Source organism: Octopus sinensis, linkage group LG2, assembly GCF_006345805.1.
Source record: "Octopus sinensis linkage group LG2, ASM634580v1, whole genome shotgun sequence".
Lineage (NCBI taxonomy): Eukaryota > Metazoa > Mollusca > Cephalopoda > Octopoda > Octopodidae > Octopus > Octopus sinensis.
In genome coordinates, this window is record NC_042998.1 from 56,156,999 (window position 1) to 56,173,449 (window position 16,451).

The 16,451-nt window shown below is 37.4% G+C and overlaps 1 long non-coding RNA gene across 1 annotated transcript in view; it reads right to left on the reverse strand.

The window, feature by feature from the left end:
- Positions 1-10,265: 10,265 nt before the first annotated feature.
- The window catches only part of LOC115232528, a 40,357-nt gene continuing 34,171 nt past the window's right edge, over positions 10,266-16,451 (reverse strand). The window contains exon 2 of the long non-coding RNA XR_003883640.2: positions 10,266-10,925. This is a non-coding gene — a long non-coding RNA (uncharacterized LOC115232528). The remainder of the gene's footprint in view (positions 10,926-16,451) is intronic.

The window sequence follows — 16,451 nt, forward strand, 5'->3', positions numbered from 1 at the left end:
ATGCCATCTGGATAAACAATCTATACAAGTCAAAAGATAAGTCCAGAGAAGATGACTCTGATGTCCAGAACTGTAATAACACTTCATTGTTCTTTTGATCAATAACAATCTTTTCCAAGCCAATAGAATCAGTGGAATGCAAAGTGTTGACATAGACACAGGATAAGGTGCCTGCTGCAGAATTATCAACACCCTTGATATAATGAATATCCACTGTAAACTGCAAACTGTAATCAAGGTGTCTGATGTCTCTAGGAGAGCATTTATCAGCTTTTGATTGCAATGCATATGTCAACGGCTTGTGATTAGTATATAAGGTAAAATTTCATCCTTCTAAGAAATGGTGAATACGCTTCATAGATAAATAAGTAGCCAATACTTCTCTTCCAAAAGTGTTGTATATCTTTTCTGCTTGTTTGAAATGCTTGGGAAAAAAGGAAATGGGTTGCCAAGAATCTTGGACAAGTTGTTGCTGTATCCCACAGATTCCAACATCAGATGCATCTACTGTCAATGATAGAGGAGCATCTGGTACTGGATGGGCTAATAGTGTAACTTTAATTTTTCTTTGATATCATTATAAAACTGAAATTCTGCCACATTTAGATAAATAGTTTTGGGTTTAAAAAATTTTTTTATAATTAATTAACAACTCTGATATTGGAAATATGGTACAGTACAGAATAAATCTCCTATAGAAGTTAATGAGACTGAGAAATTCTCACAACTTCCTTAGCGATACAGGAATAGGGATATTTGTAATGGCATCAACTTTTTCTTTTAACAGACAAATTCCATTTTTATCAGTATGTTCTAAAAATATAATAGAAGAAACACCATAAAGACATTTACTGGGGTTAGTTACAACACTAAACTGTGACAATTTAGTAAAAAGTTGTTCTAAGTGCTGTTCATGCTGCTCTTCCATAGGACTAGCAATCATCAAGTCATTGATATAGGCCAAAATAAAGTCTAAACCATGAATGACTTCATCGATAAATCTCTGGAATGTATTAGCAGCATTCCAAAAAGCAAAAGGTATTTTAAGAAATTCAATAAGTCCAAGAGGAGTGGATGTGGCTGTTTTAGGAACATCAGTAGGTTCTATAGGAATCTAATTATAGGTGCACACCAAATCGATTTTTGAAAAAACACTACAACGATCTAAAGAAGCTGAGAAGTCATAATTACATGGAACTGGGTACCTATCTGGAGCAAATAAAGCATTGTAATCCCCAGAAGGATGCCAATCTCCCTCAGACTTTATAGGAGCCATGTGAAGTGGAAAAGACCAATTACTACAGGAAGGTCAAATTATTCCAAGGTCCAATATGTGACTAATTGTGCCCTTAGCTATTTTTAGCTTGACAACCAGTTTTGATTTGTTTATGTCACCATAACTTAGTGGTTCAACAAAAGAGACTGAATGAATAAGTACCAAGAATAATTACTGGGATCAATTCATTTGGCTAAAATTCCTCAAAGCAATGCCCCAAGCATGGCCACAGTCTAATCACTGGAATAAGTAAGAGATGGTCTCTTACATTTTCTGGTGTTGTAGCTTCTATGATTTAGCAGGCATACTGCTCTTTGTACTTGCAGGAATTGCTGATTACTCAAGCTCAAGAGAAGATCCTTGGGAATATGCTTCAAGACATTTCATTATGTTAATGTTGCAATTCAAGTCGAAGAACGATCTTCACAAATCAAGAAATTTGTTTTCTTTTTTCCACCCAGTGTTTAATGTATGCACACACTTAAATAAACTATTACTTTACTCCAGAATACACATGCCTTTCTAAGCATCTATATGCAAGATAATATTCTATTTGCATTGAACAAGTCTATTTATCTTGGAACCAGTGTCACCTTAAGGCCTCGTAGGTCTACAGACCCAATTATCATATGTGTGCGTGTGTATATATATATATATATATATTATATATATATATGTTTAAGTAGTTGAATGAATTATCCTAGTATGGATAATTCGGTTAACCGATACCTGTGTAGCAAATTCACGTCAGAAAACACGGTTGAAGCTACATGCCAAGGGCAGAAATCATGTGCTTTCGTGTGGAAATTTGTGTGTCTTTTTACTATAAATAAATGAAAGAATGGAGTCGAACGACGATTTAACAAAATTCCTTTATTCTCGACATATGTTTCAAAGACTGCATATTCTCAATTCCGAAGGAATAAAGGGTGCATTATGCCACCTTCTCATCAGCAAAGACAATGAACTTATGTCAGCATCATGACGAACAAAAACTTTTGTTTGTCATGATGCTGACATAAGTTCATTGTCTTTCCTGATGAGAAGGTGGCATAATGCACCCTTTATTCCTTCGGAATTGAGAATATGCAGTCTTTGAAACATATGTCGAGAATAAAGGAATTTTGTTAAATCGTCGTTCGACTCCATTCTTTCATTTATATATATATATATATACATGTTTGTTTGTATGTATGTGTGTATGTATGTATGTGACTGTGTGGTAAGTAGCTTGCTTACTGACCACATGGTTTTGGGTTCAGTCCCACTGCGTGGCACTTTGGCCAACTGTCTTCTACTATAGCCTTGGGACGACCAAAGCCTTGTGAGTGGATTTGGTAGACGGAAACTGAAAGAAGCCCGTCATATATATGTATATGTGTGTGTGTATGTATATGTGTGTGTGTGTGTGTGTGTGTGCGCTTGACAACCGATGCTGGTGTGTTTACATTGCTGTAACTTAGCGGTTCAGCAAAAGACATCAATAGAATAAGTACTAGGCTTACGAAGAATAAGTCCTGGGGTCGATTTACTCAACTAAAGGCAGTGCTCCAGCATGGCTGCAATCAAATGACTGAAACAAGTAAAAGAGTAAAGAGTATATATAAAACTCTTTGACTTGTTTCAGCTTTAAAGCTGCAGTCATGCTGGGGAATCACTGTTGGCTGTGTCACACCTTCATTATTTGAAACCTCCTTTGATAGGTGACATTTGGTAAATGAGGGAGTTTGGCTCTGCTGCCCTCATCTGTGTTTCCTGCCATGAGGTAGACTCATAGTAGAAACAAAGGATACGGATGACAGAGTATACTGAAAACTCTTTTTATCACATGGCTTGCATTACGGATATGGATTTTTTGAATTTTATGTCAGTGTCATCCTGTTCGATGATCTCCTCAATTGATTCCCAATCTGCTTTGTGGAAATTCAGATTGGATAGATTCTGGCTGCTTCGAATAGTCTGTATGTTTGCGGGTTCTTTTGGTCCATACACGGTCAGCTCATTTATATTGTGATCCGAGACTAACGTCGGTCTCACTTTCACATACGAATGAGATCCATATTGTTTGTGAAGCAGAGATCAAGAATATTGTTTGTCCTGGCTGGCTGGCTGGTTGGTTAATCGGTTGGTTGGAGTATTACTTGCTCCATATATAACTTGTTGGTGAGGTTGAGCAACAGTTTCATCTGACTTTGTTCACATTGTGTCATTCCTGAGGAAAAAAAAAAAAAGACTTTCAGGCCACCCTACGTTGGGCAGATTGAAATCTCCCATTAGAAGTACACTGATGTGTTGTTCTAGTTTGGTTAAGACTCCTATTCATACAAGACAGTCTTCGAATAAGCCCATATGATTTCGAGCATCTGGTGGGCGACAAATAGTACATATAACTATATCAAATTGTCTTATATATACATTTAGTGTGTGAAACACCGAGTTTGTAAATAACAAAAGGATCTGGAATATGAAATCTTAGATCTACATTGCCACTCCACCCTGACTCCTGTTTTTTAATTTCGCTTCGTATTACAACATACTTTGGTACGTGTATGTATGTATGTATGTATGTATGTATGTATGTATGTATGTATGTATGTATGTATGTATTTATGTATGTATGTATGTATTTATGTATGTATGTATGTATGTATGTATGTGTGCATGCGTGCGGGGGGGGGTGTATTTACAAATGCTAGTAGAGCAGTATTTTAAAAACAAAAGACTGTAATATATGTTTAACTATATGTGTGTATGTGAGTGTAATTGTTGAAGTAAACATGATTTACGATAAAAATTTGCACAACGATTTCTAAGCAAAACCCGTCACTAATATTCGCCTGCATTTAGTGTCTCTGACAGTCACACACACCCACTCTGTTTATTGTTTTAACTTTCTTTCACCACTGACAGAACACTGCGTTTTATACATATGCAAAGCTTGCCCTTGTGAATTACAGGTGGTGGTGTATATTTCGTTTGTCACTGTTATTTATGATAACCCTAACCCTAAAACCTTAACCCTAACCCTAACCCTAAAGCCCTAACCCTAATCCTAAAACCCTAACCGAAACCCTAAAACCTTAGAGCTAAAACCAGTACAAACGCACGAACGATGTCATAAATAACACTGACAAACGAAAAATACACCGCCGATAGTTGTTGTTGACAAACAACAAGCAGTAATTTTATTCAGCTGAATACACGTCATTGATTGGTTGAAATTACTGAAATACTTTGACGTGAAATTACTTCGTAAGTATAAATTTTTCTCAAAAATGCTAAGAGTAAAACATGTTTTATATGACACATTCTACCAGTGTCCGAAGTTTGAAAGTGTTTAGTTACAAAAAATTATTTTTTAAATCTGTCAGTCAAAAGATTGTATTAACAAGTTCAATGAAGTCACTCGGAGGTGGGGCCGAACGGCTTCATTTCATTTATCATTTTATCAAATTCATCCCTTCCATCCGTCTTTTTTCTGTCTCCACCATGAACTGTCCCCTCTGTGTTAGGCCTTGTATAACTAATAAAATAATTAATATTTCCCTCATACTAACACTCTTTGCACCCTTCTCATTTCATCAAGTAAAATCTTTGTAGAGCTAGTTGAGGGAGGAGGTGGGTGTAGTAGCTATAGCAGACAGACATGTACTGATAGACTAAAACGTCAGTCTTACCATTCAATTTTATTAATGTGTGTGTGTGTTTGTGAGTGTGTGTGTGTATGTATGCATGTGTTTATCTGTGTGTGTATGTGTGTATATGTACGTGCATCTATGCATGTGTGAATGTGTGTGAATATGTGTATGTGTGGGTGTGCATGTGTGTGCGTGTACATATGCACGTATGTAGGTACATGAGTATGTTTGTGTGTATGTATATAAGTGTGTGTATGCATGTGTGGATGTGTGTGTGTATATATGGGTGCATGTGTGTTTGTGTGTGTGTGTGTGTATGTGCGCGCGTGTTTGTGTGCATGCGTATGTGTGTTTGTATGTATATATATATATATGTGTGTGTGTGTGTGTGTATGTGTGTACACTTATATATACATTTATCTGTCTGTCTAGCTATCTATACATACACACACACAGATGTATGCGTATGTCTATATGTCGTATGAGGAGCCCGGGAGGTCGGATTGCTTGACCCATGCCGAACTTTTGTTGAACAGCACTGTCTTTCTGGCATGCATAATGACTTCTATATCTCTGTCGCTAATGTTAGTGAAGCTCCTAGTGACAGAAAGTGCCTTGGCCAATAATCCTTTTGATATAGATGGGTAAAAGTCGACTATATCAAACTAGGTAAATCTTGCTTTGCTGCCTCTTCCCTTGTTGGTGTTAAACGATGCGGTCACTTTGTTGGTGTTGCACCACAGGGAAAAGATGGTGGCCCTCCTTATGTCGTTATTGATATCTGTAACGATAAAAATTTGCTGTTATAATTGCAAACTGTAGGATGTGAAAGATGAACAATGCATGAAGTTTTAAGGAAATATTTATTTACCATTACGTTACAATACATGCCTCGACGAGCAGGTTATGATACATCCAAAAGCATGCAAAGTAAATTTTGTGTTTGTGTCCTCTTCATTGTTTAGTAGTGATTACAGAGAGAGAGAGAGACAGACAGAATGATGTAAGAGAACAGAATTAGAGCTAGTGAGAGTTGTAGGGTGTGGGACATTGTCTCACAGTTGCTGACAGTAAACTTCATTTTTCCCTCTGACCAAGGTTCTAGCTGGTCAGCTAGACTTCGTTGTCACCGAAGTGACTACCTGGTTGAGTCGTCACCGACTGATTTTTGCTTGGGGTGTTTTTGCTTTTATAACTATTCAGAAGGATAGACATATCATTGAGAACAATAAATTAGTTGGTGATCTTGTTATCTCTATTCTGGTTTTTGGTGAAGTAGAAGAGGTTAGAAAGGATCAAGTAGTAAAGACATTATTTTGGCTTAGCTAAAGGCATCTGGAAAATGTAAAACTGCTGTCACAGAAAAAATCATTGTTCCACCGTGGGAAAAGTTCTGTTGAAGTATTTAAATTTGGCTATGGATTAAATCCACTTTATGCTTGCAAGATCCACTACATATCTCTCAAAATGTGCTTGCTTGCCAGACCGTTCTCCAATTTGGCTGGATCGATCAGGTGGCATTTAGGGTTTGAGGCAAAGTTCGGTTCATGATATTTTATGGTAATGAAGGTGTTTCTTTTAGTGAGAATCTATACCTTGTCCGCTATCTCTAATTCGTTAGCTAATTTTTTGGCTTCACTGTTGATGTTGTTATATGAGTGTGGGGAAGCTCGCCTATAATTTTGGTGTATATATTTGCATTTTCCTTTTTCAGCTTCTGTATTCTTGAAAATTTTGCTGATACATCCAGGCATCCCTGATTCCATTGATTTGTACCTTGGGTCGTCAGTTTCAACCTTGTCACTCGGAGGCCATTCTCTCCGAGCAGCAAGCTGGAATAGGTATTTTTCTTTCCAATCTTGACAGCAACTAAACATATATAACATCGCTTAGCAGAGCGTAGCTCCGATCTACGGACCTCTGGGTTATGGGCCCAGCACGCTTCCACTGCGAACATTTTTATAACAAATCGTACCATGCCTATTGAGGAGGCCAAACGTCAACAACGTGTTGAAATATTGAATCAAAAGGATCTAACTCTTTTAATCCAATCCCTTGTCGCCACATAAACTCAATTTTTTAGTGGCAATTTTTTAATGTGAGTGAGATAACCAAAAAGTACGAACTATTAAACTTGCAAGTTGCAGCTATGCTTTTATTTTGTACTATATGTACTGCCAATATTAATACGGACTTGGGCGGCAAGCTGGCAGAATCGTTATCACGTCGGATAAAATGCTTAGCGTCCTTTAGTCCGTCTTTACGTTCTGAATTCAAATTTCGCCGAGGCCAACTTTCCCATTTATCCTTTCGGGGTCGATAAAATAAGTACAAGTTGTGTACTGAGATCGATGTAATCGACTTACTCCGAACTTGCAGGCCTTGTGCAAAAGTTTGAAAGCAATACTAATACGATTGCTGATAGAAATGATAATTTACAAATGCACTGAGGGCGATATATTGTCAGTCTGTGGATATTCTTGTTGCATTCGTTTTAAGCTCGAATCCTACCGTCATTTACTGCTATTCATTCTTCTAAATAGGTATTGAGTTCCGGATAGTTGAATATATTCCCCTCTCCGCTCATTTGTCTAAGTTACAAATAATTGTCGTTATTATTGAGCTTCACAGAATCGGTTGAATAGCACACAAAATACTTCAAAATCAAGTCCTGTTTATATAATCTTAAGAATCACTGGATTTGCAGGACTGAAGCGGAAAGTTTTAATGCAAGGGAAATAACTGAATTGAATTATCTCCCTTGAGTTATAAATTTCTAAACTTCAGAAATGTAATAAAAGTGTGTGTGAGTGCGTGTGCGTGCGTGGGTGTGCGTGCATGCGTGCGTGCGTGCAGTTGTCCCTTGGTCTGCACTATAGATTGTCCACGAGACTACGTACAAACCGAAATCATGTAAAACGAATTCGCTAATCAGTGATTTTATATTCAGTGCTCAGGTGTACTACAACTTATTGCAGCCATACAGAAGAAGGGACGGAAAGCAACTATACGTCAAATATGAAATAAAGATAGCAATGATAACCACAAGTGGCATGCACAGTATATATCACTCATACATACGTATCACTCATATATACACGAACACACTCTGCCACTCATACATACACGAAATTGCTGCAAGCTCCATGCACAAACCATATTCTTAAGGACAATGGGATTATAGAGTAAACCCTCTCTTCATTGTTTTCGGGTAGAATATGACCTTCACAGATTTAAAACAGGGTGACAAATTTTGGAGGCTTCTTTCATTTCAATATTTTCATCTCTTCTTTTGTCACCGTTTCATTTTATTTCCTTTTATCAGCTCCTTTATTGTAATTTCAGTTACCTTATTTTATTGTCAGTTATTCTTTTATTAGCTTTTTTTTTAATACCATCTCATTGCATACCATTTAAATCATTTAGCAATTATTTTATCACCGTCTTTTATCTGCTAAATTAAATTTATATGTATAAAGTTTTTGTGACATATTAACACCATTCTCCTCCCCGCTTTATTGTTTATCTGGAAGTGGCCTACAGATATTGCTTCGGGTGATTTCCTGTAAAGAAACACATAGAGACAAACATCCTGCCTCATATGCACCACACCTACAAGCGTTCATATTTATAGGAAGAAATGTGATTATGAACTGTCTATGCTTTACTAAGATAATTTACATTAATTATCTATCAGCCTGTCTGTCAATCAGTCAGAATATGCGACTAATAGAACGAGGGAAAAATTTGTGTGGTCATGGTCACGCGAGCTATTAGAAATAGCAACTAAATCTCAATCAACTCAAACCCTACCATCTTAAACAAAGTAATAAAACATTGGATAATAGAGAGCTAGACTCTTCTAAACAGATGGAATGGTCATATCAGGAAGACTTTCTCAAACATGGCTTATCTGATGTCATACGACAAAATTACATTGAACTATAATGCTTATTGTTCTGTTCGTTTTTTGTTGTTGCTCAGACCGCAGTTCGATTCTGATCACCCCTTCTTTTATTCTGACGCATCCCAGACTACGCTTTAATTATTAGAAGACTGTACTTATATATTATTATATTTTGTTTGAATCTCACTAGAACCAACCTCTCCCATCACCCCCTCCAGTGTTGATAAGATAAACGCCAGTTATATGGTGTGATTTAAATGACAACACTGCACAAACCAATGTATCTCCCCCTTTTTTTAAATCTGAAGACAGTAGGATGTGATACGAAAGACTTGGCTATCATTTCCAGCAGGCAGATGAACCCTAAATAAGTTCCATCAGTTGTTGGGTTCTAACGTGACAACTAAAATTATTATTGCTAAATGACCGTCAAATATTAAGAATCTAGCATCGCTGGACCAGGTTCATCAAAATTATATTTTCAGAAATCAAATTAAGTATTTTGTTGGATCAAATTAGATTTTATTGAGTTTTGAATAAATCTTGAAATTAACTGTTAATGATTAGCATTTCAACAAGATTCCTGAACTGCCTTCCTCTCTCTCATCAATCTAGAGGCCCTGTAAAATGTAATTGGAGTTGCCTCTCCACTTCTGTTTAACCCTTAAAAATAACAAATGAGGGCCGTACGTTTGTAGAGAAAGGACAGAGGCGACTGAATTAACCAAGGTGTATATATATATATATATTTTTATTACCCACAAGGGGCCAAACACAGAGGGTACAAACAAGGACAGACAAACGGATTAAGTCGATTACATCGACCCCAGTGCGTAACTGGTACTTAATTTGTCGACCCCGAAAGGATCAAAGGCAAAGTCGACCTCGGCGGAATTAGAACTCAGAACATAACGGCAGACGAAATACGGCTACGCATTTCGCCCAGCGTGCTAACGTTTCTGCCAACTCGCCGCCCTATTATATAGGTGTATATAATCCCACGTGCCACTGTTTCTGCCACTTCAAGGCCTTACCTTGATTAAATCACTCCAAGACCTTGACTGATATTTGTTTTATCGGCCCAGGAAGAACAAAAGGTAAAGTCGACCGCGATGAGGATTTCGATTTAGGACATAACGGACCTGTTTAAAATAATTGTTTCTGATGTACATACAAGGTCAACAATTTGGGAGATAGTAGAGGGTATTAGTCGATCAAATCTACCCCAGTTCTTGACTGGCACCTTACCTATCCCGGAGGGATGAAAGACAAAGTTGAACTCAGCAGGATTCAAACCCAGAACGTAAAGGGCTGTAACAAATACCGCAAGGCATCTTGTCCGGCACTCTACTGGTTCTCCCATTCACTGCTCTCTTCCCTTCTTTATCTTTTGAAAGTTCGTATTTAATTTAAGCAAAGTAAATAAATAGACGAAACACAGTAATTTTTTTCATGGTTTCTGAATAACTTTATTTCGTATTTTACTAAATTATTTGTAATTTAAATTGATGTTGCTTCTGCTTATTTCTGCTGCTGCTGTTGTTGATGTTGTCCTTGTTAATATTATTGCTGCTGCTGCTGATGATGTTGTTGTTGTTGTTGTTGTTGTTGTTGAAGTTGTAATTTCTACAGTTGTAGTTAAAATTAGGCGTGTCAGTGTATAGTTCCATTTTGTTGTTGTTGTTTTTTTAAAATTAACCATATCTAAAAACTGAAGGACCGCTATCTTCTTCTGATGAAGAAGGGAAAATCTTACTTCCGAACGATGGCACACGTCCATTGCTTCGACGATAACCATAATATGTATTCTTCTTCTGTAGCTGAGGCGATGAATCAAGCTGGTTGTCCAAATTGGAAGCCGATGGATAGTTTATATATCCATTTGCCATACTCCTTTCTCGTAGGATGTTTAATAAGATATTAGCCAGAACATCTTTCGATGCTCTGGTTGTGTCTCGCTCTGTGCGAGGAGCTGCAATAGATTGTGGTCGGTTGATCTGTTCGGGCTTCAACTCCGATGCAAGGCAGTAAAATACTAGCATTGAGGACGTTATCGAAAGTAGTGTTAATACCGTAATTCTAGGCATGATCACAAACGGTGGATCTGAAATATTGGAGAAGAAAAAAGAAGCATTATAAAAGACATGTGATTGCATTAGGGAAAAAAATATACATATTCAAATCTACGTTGAGCATCACTGTAAAATCATCAAAATAGAGTTGAGCAGTTACTAAACCTCCGAATTTTATATGGATTCCCAAAGGCCATATGGACGACGGTTGAGAACCACTGTTTTAGGCCGCAAACATTGGGACGTCAAGTCCGACAATAATGTTCTGTTCGATATTATAGCAACGTCGACAATGTATATCCACCTTCATCATGATTTTAAAAATGATGATGATGATGATGATGATGATGAAATTGGTGGTATATAAACACACGTAATCACTACCTGCCTGCTTACCTACCTACCTACCTACCTACCTACATACATACATACATACATACATACATACATACCTACCTACCTACCAACCTACATACCTACCTACCTATCTACCTACCTACCTACTTACCTATATACATACATGCTTAATACATACATACATGCATACATACATACACACACACATACATACACACATATACACACATGCGTACATACATACACACATACATACATACACACACACATACATACATACATACATACATACATATATGCATACAAAAATAACCTGTTGATGTTGATATTCTAATGAAGGAGCTTTGGATATGGGTTAGAAACCGGCTCTTTCTCTATTGGCAAGAAATCTTGAAATATAACTGAATAATCACACACACACACACACACACACACACACACATACATAATACATACATACACACACACTCATACAACACAAATACACACACACATATACATAATACATACATACACACACAAACATATATATATACATACATAATACATACATATAAAGGGGTGTGTGTGTGTATGAGCGTGTACGCGCGCGTATATGTATGTATGTTTGTATGCATGCATGTGTGTATGTATGTAACTGGCTTACAAAAGAGATAATACAGTACTATATTTGAAAAGAAAAACAAAAAAAAAACAAAAAACAAACTGGACTAACAACAATATGAAACGCGAACCTAGTCATCTTAGTGAAAACATGTTAATATCAATATCATAATCCGGGTGAAGCAAATAATCGATGTAGGAGTCACATTTGTCATAAAGAAAAGTCTGTTTTCTGAGAACTACTAAGACAAGAACGTCCACGCCCAGTTACATAACATAGAAAAATACATGAAGATAGAAAATAAAATCTTTCATCTCTCAAACATTAATGTAATCGTCAATGAAAAGATACAAATGAATAAAAGGTTAAGAGAGAAAATACAGAAATATAACTTTAGAAAACCAAATATCCAGCGTAAATCAAAGAACGACTAAGATAACAGATATTCTTTAAATGGTAAAGAATTTATGATGAAAAGTAACAATCAATATAGTACCGGTTCCAGCACTAAGACAAGTAGAAAAAATTGGGAGGTAGGGACACTAGCGTAGCTAGGTAGGGATGGTAGGGGTGGTCCTCCTCGAGAGGCACTTTTAAAGGGGCACTACATTTGAGTCTGCTGTAGGAAATACATTTTTTGTGGGATCCGGGGGCGGCAAACGGAAGGGCCGCCCCGGGCGGCATACACTGTAGCTACGCTCGTGGGCAGGGATTACCATTAATGAGAATGTTTAAAACAACAAATGTAGCGCTTGAACAATGTTGGGAAGGAGCTGCACACTTTGAACTAATCCGACGTGAGAGCCTTGAGGAAAAGAGACGTCAATGTCATCTCAGACTCACCAACAACATAATGGGCAACTTCCCTTGTCATCTGTGTTCAAGGACATGCCATTGCAGGACCGGACTGTTTTAATAATAATAATAATAATAATAATATAATAATAATAATAATAATAATAATAAAATTATTGTATACAGTGCTCAGGTGCACCACAACTTGTCAGAAAGTGCATATAAAGTACATGCAGTAATGTAGAAATGTCTGGAAAGTGAACATGCTTGTGTGTGTATGGAGGAGAGAAAATCAAGTGTAGTGTTGGCGAATCTCAGGAAGCATGGAAGTCTTGAAGGATGCAGTGCTCCGACAACTAACAACCGATGCCGGCAGTTTGTTCCACGCTTCAACTTACAAAATGTAAGAAAAGACTCCTAGAGGACAACGTCGTCGTCAACTTTGACGGACAGCTGTAAGCAATAACAACTGAAGAGGGAGTTCGGATGCTACAAACACTGAATAACTGGAAGACACCTTAAAGAATTCAGAATTTTTTTGTGGAAATATCTAATAGATAGCGAGAAGGTATTAACAAACATATTTAGTATTTACTGAGAGAACCAGAAACAATGAGGCAGAATCATCATAATCTGCAAGACCAAAGAAACAGCAAACTCCCAAAAGAAGAAACATATTATCGGCTTGCAAGCAGTATCTAGAGTTTTAGCTGTAATATAATATTGCAGAAGGAGAAGGCGGCACGCATACACACACACACACACACACACACACACACACACACACACGTATGTATTATGTATGTATATACATGTATGTGTTTATGTATGTATTATGTGTGTGTATGTGTGTGTGTGATTATTCAGTTTTATTTAAAGATTTCTAGCCAAAAGAAAGAGAAAGAAAGAGAGAGAGAGAGAGAGAGAGAGAGAGACCCGGTTTCTAACCTACATCAAAGATTCCTTCATTGAAGTTTAACATTAACAGGGTATTTTTGTATGTATGTTATGTATACACTAGGAAAAAAACGCTTAGCGGCATTTTGTCCATCTTCACGTTCTGAGTTCAAATTCCGCCGAGGTCGACTTTGCCTTTCATCCTTTAGGAGTCAATAAAATATGTACCAATTGAGTACTGGGGCCGATATAATCGACTTAGCCCCTCCCCCGAAATTGCTGGCCTTGTATCAAAAACTGAAACCAATATTGCAGAGGGAGAAAAAACCCCCATTTGTCTTGCTTTCAGAAGAACGGTATGGTGTGATTTAGAGGCGAAACAATTACATCGTGGCCCTTTAAAACACACATATATATATACTGTAACACTCAAGTTTTGTTTTCGTATAGAATTAATTGTATAATACTATAAAATACCTAAAAAATTTGTCGCATGTTTACGACCAGGTCACTGACGTTAGTCTACTGCATCTCAAAAGACCAATTCTTCCACAAAATTTATCGACAAATTGAAGTATATAGATATTCCTTTCTACTATAGGCACAAGGCCTGAAATTGGGAGGTGGGGTAGTCGATTACATCGACTCCTGTGCTTAACTGGTACTTATTTTATCGACCACGATAGGATGAAAGGCAAATGTGATCTCAGCAGAATTTAAACTGAGAATGTAAAGACGGATGGAATGTCGCTAAGTATTTTGTTCGGCGCACAAACGACTTTGCCAGCTCGTCGCCTTATCAAAGTATATAAATATTATCACAAAGGTTAAGTAAATATAACAGTTCCTCTGTTTCACCACCAATTGTATGATTGCAAATGGTTTACATCTGAAATTAGTCCTTCAACTTTGAAGAGTTGAAAGCTGGTTTAGCCAAGTTACTAAACATAACAACAGACAAAGACTTGTATTTGGATATCGACGAAATAAAATGTATGAAGTATATTGATCATCGATATTCGATTGGTGTTTATTTAAATAAAGCTAGATCATCAACATTACACTCCTTCATTGCAGTTGGTGAATAGTTGATGAGTTTGAACATGTCTCTGAAACTGAATTAAAAAGAAAAAAAAGAATTGATTTAAGTAATAATGTACGGATTTACTGCATTTGTTTTCCAATATCGGTAAGGTCGTAGTCGTGTGGGGGGAAATGGTGCGCAGGCAACCCAGGTCTCTAATAGAACCACTCCGACTTTTGTTTCTCATCTTTTTCTCTTTCCCTGTTTCACGTTGGTTCAACCCTCCAAATAAATTTAATGTGAAATCCAATATTGCCAAAAAATCCAAGCTTAACCCGATCCAGAAAAGTTTCCATAGTACACAATATTTCAGTCTTTTAACTGGTAAAATTTCAAGGCTAGCTATAGTTGCATAATAAAGAAGGGGAACATTATCTCAGGAACTATGCGCCCCAAATCACCTAATAGACATCTCAAACCACGGCATAAACTAAAAAAAAAACTCGGTTACTAATTCTGTAGGAAATGGTTTGAATAATCTCGCCAACCTTGGGGGGTGGGGCAGTTGAGATTGTCAAAATAAAGAGTTATATCTCCTCGGGAATTTGTGCAAAGCTGATTCTACGATTTATTGAGCTACGGTGTTAGTCACTGGAGACATACAACACCGTAGATCAAGTATCGAAATGTTTGGAGGTAGCTTTATAGTGAGTAGCTCATCTATAAGTTTACACTAAAATATGCAGACAAGAGAAACAATGCATTTTGAAGCCATAAAAACTACTTGAAGGATTACAATAGTGACAACTTTTATATCAGCCGGTCTGCATCACACTTCGGCAACAAGTATACACTGGCGCATAGAATACAATGGCTTCGCATCAAAACAACAGATGCTGACGCTACCACCGTTGTGTCCTTGAGCAAAACAATTCATTTCACGTTGTTCTAGTCTACTCAGCTGAAAATGAGCATCACTTGAGTGCTCTTTCTCCCTCCAGCTGTCATATCCTGGATGCATCGCTGGATTAAAGGGATAGTCGAGAGGGTTTCTGTGTCTGCTCCCGACTACATAGTCACCTAAAGCAATTAACGAAAACATTGTAGAGTTAGCTAGCCATACTCATTTGCAGGTGGCGGCTGGCTAAAAAAATGCATGTATGTATGTATGTATGTATGCATGCATGCATGCATTTACTTGCATACTTATATATGTGCAGCAAGCCCACAGTTTGCTTGTTTACCTTTAAATAGGTGCATATCACTGCATACGCTTGTTTTCTATAAGTGGTCACATGATCTGGTCACGCGAGGGGTTATACATCGATCTAGCCCTTCTAGCTTTACACTGGCTCTCATCCCATCACATGACAGACCAACCGAGCGCGGGAAATTTATGTCTATTCGCTGGAACCTACTGTCGGCTACACAAAGAGAAATTTTTTCACTATTTCTTGAGTGAGGTGGCTTAGCGAGGTCGACTTCGGCAGAGAGAAAGTTTGTTTCGGAGGCAGTCTCGGGTAGCCTTCGACGCGTACCTCTGTTTCTTCCTCCAGCAGAAGCCATGTCATGTATTTGTTTTCATTTTCTACATCGCATACATCACCATGCACCAACTGCATGAGAAACCTTATGTATATTTTCTGACAGTATCTTATAAGATGTATTCCATCAACTTTGCTTTTTAATGGGTTGAATAAAGCATTGCTTCTAATCCTCCTGCTTAGCTGTTTCTTCCTTTGTCTACATACACACGTATACTATATAAACCAGCTTTATCTATATACACACGTATACTATATAAAACAAGCTTTATCTATATACACGCGTATACTGGAAAACAACCGCGAAATATACATGTAAGCATGTAATTGAATGTAG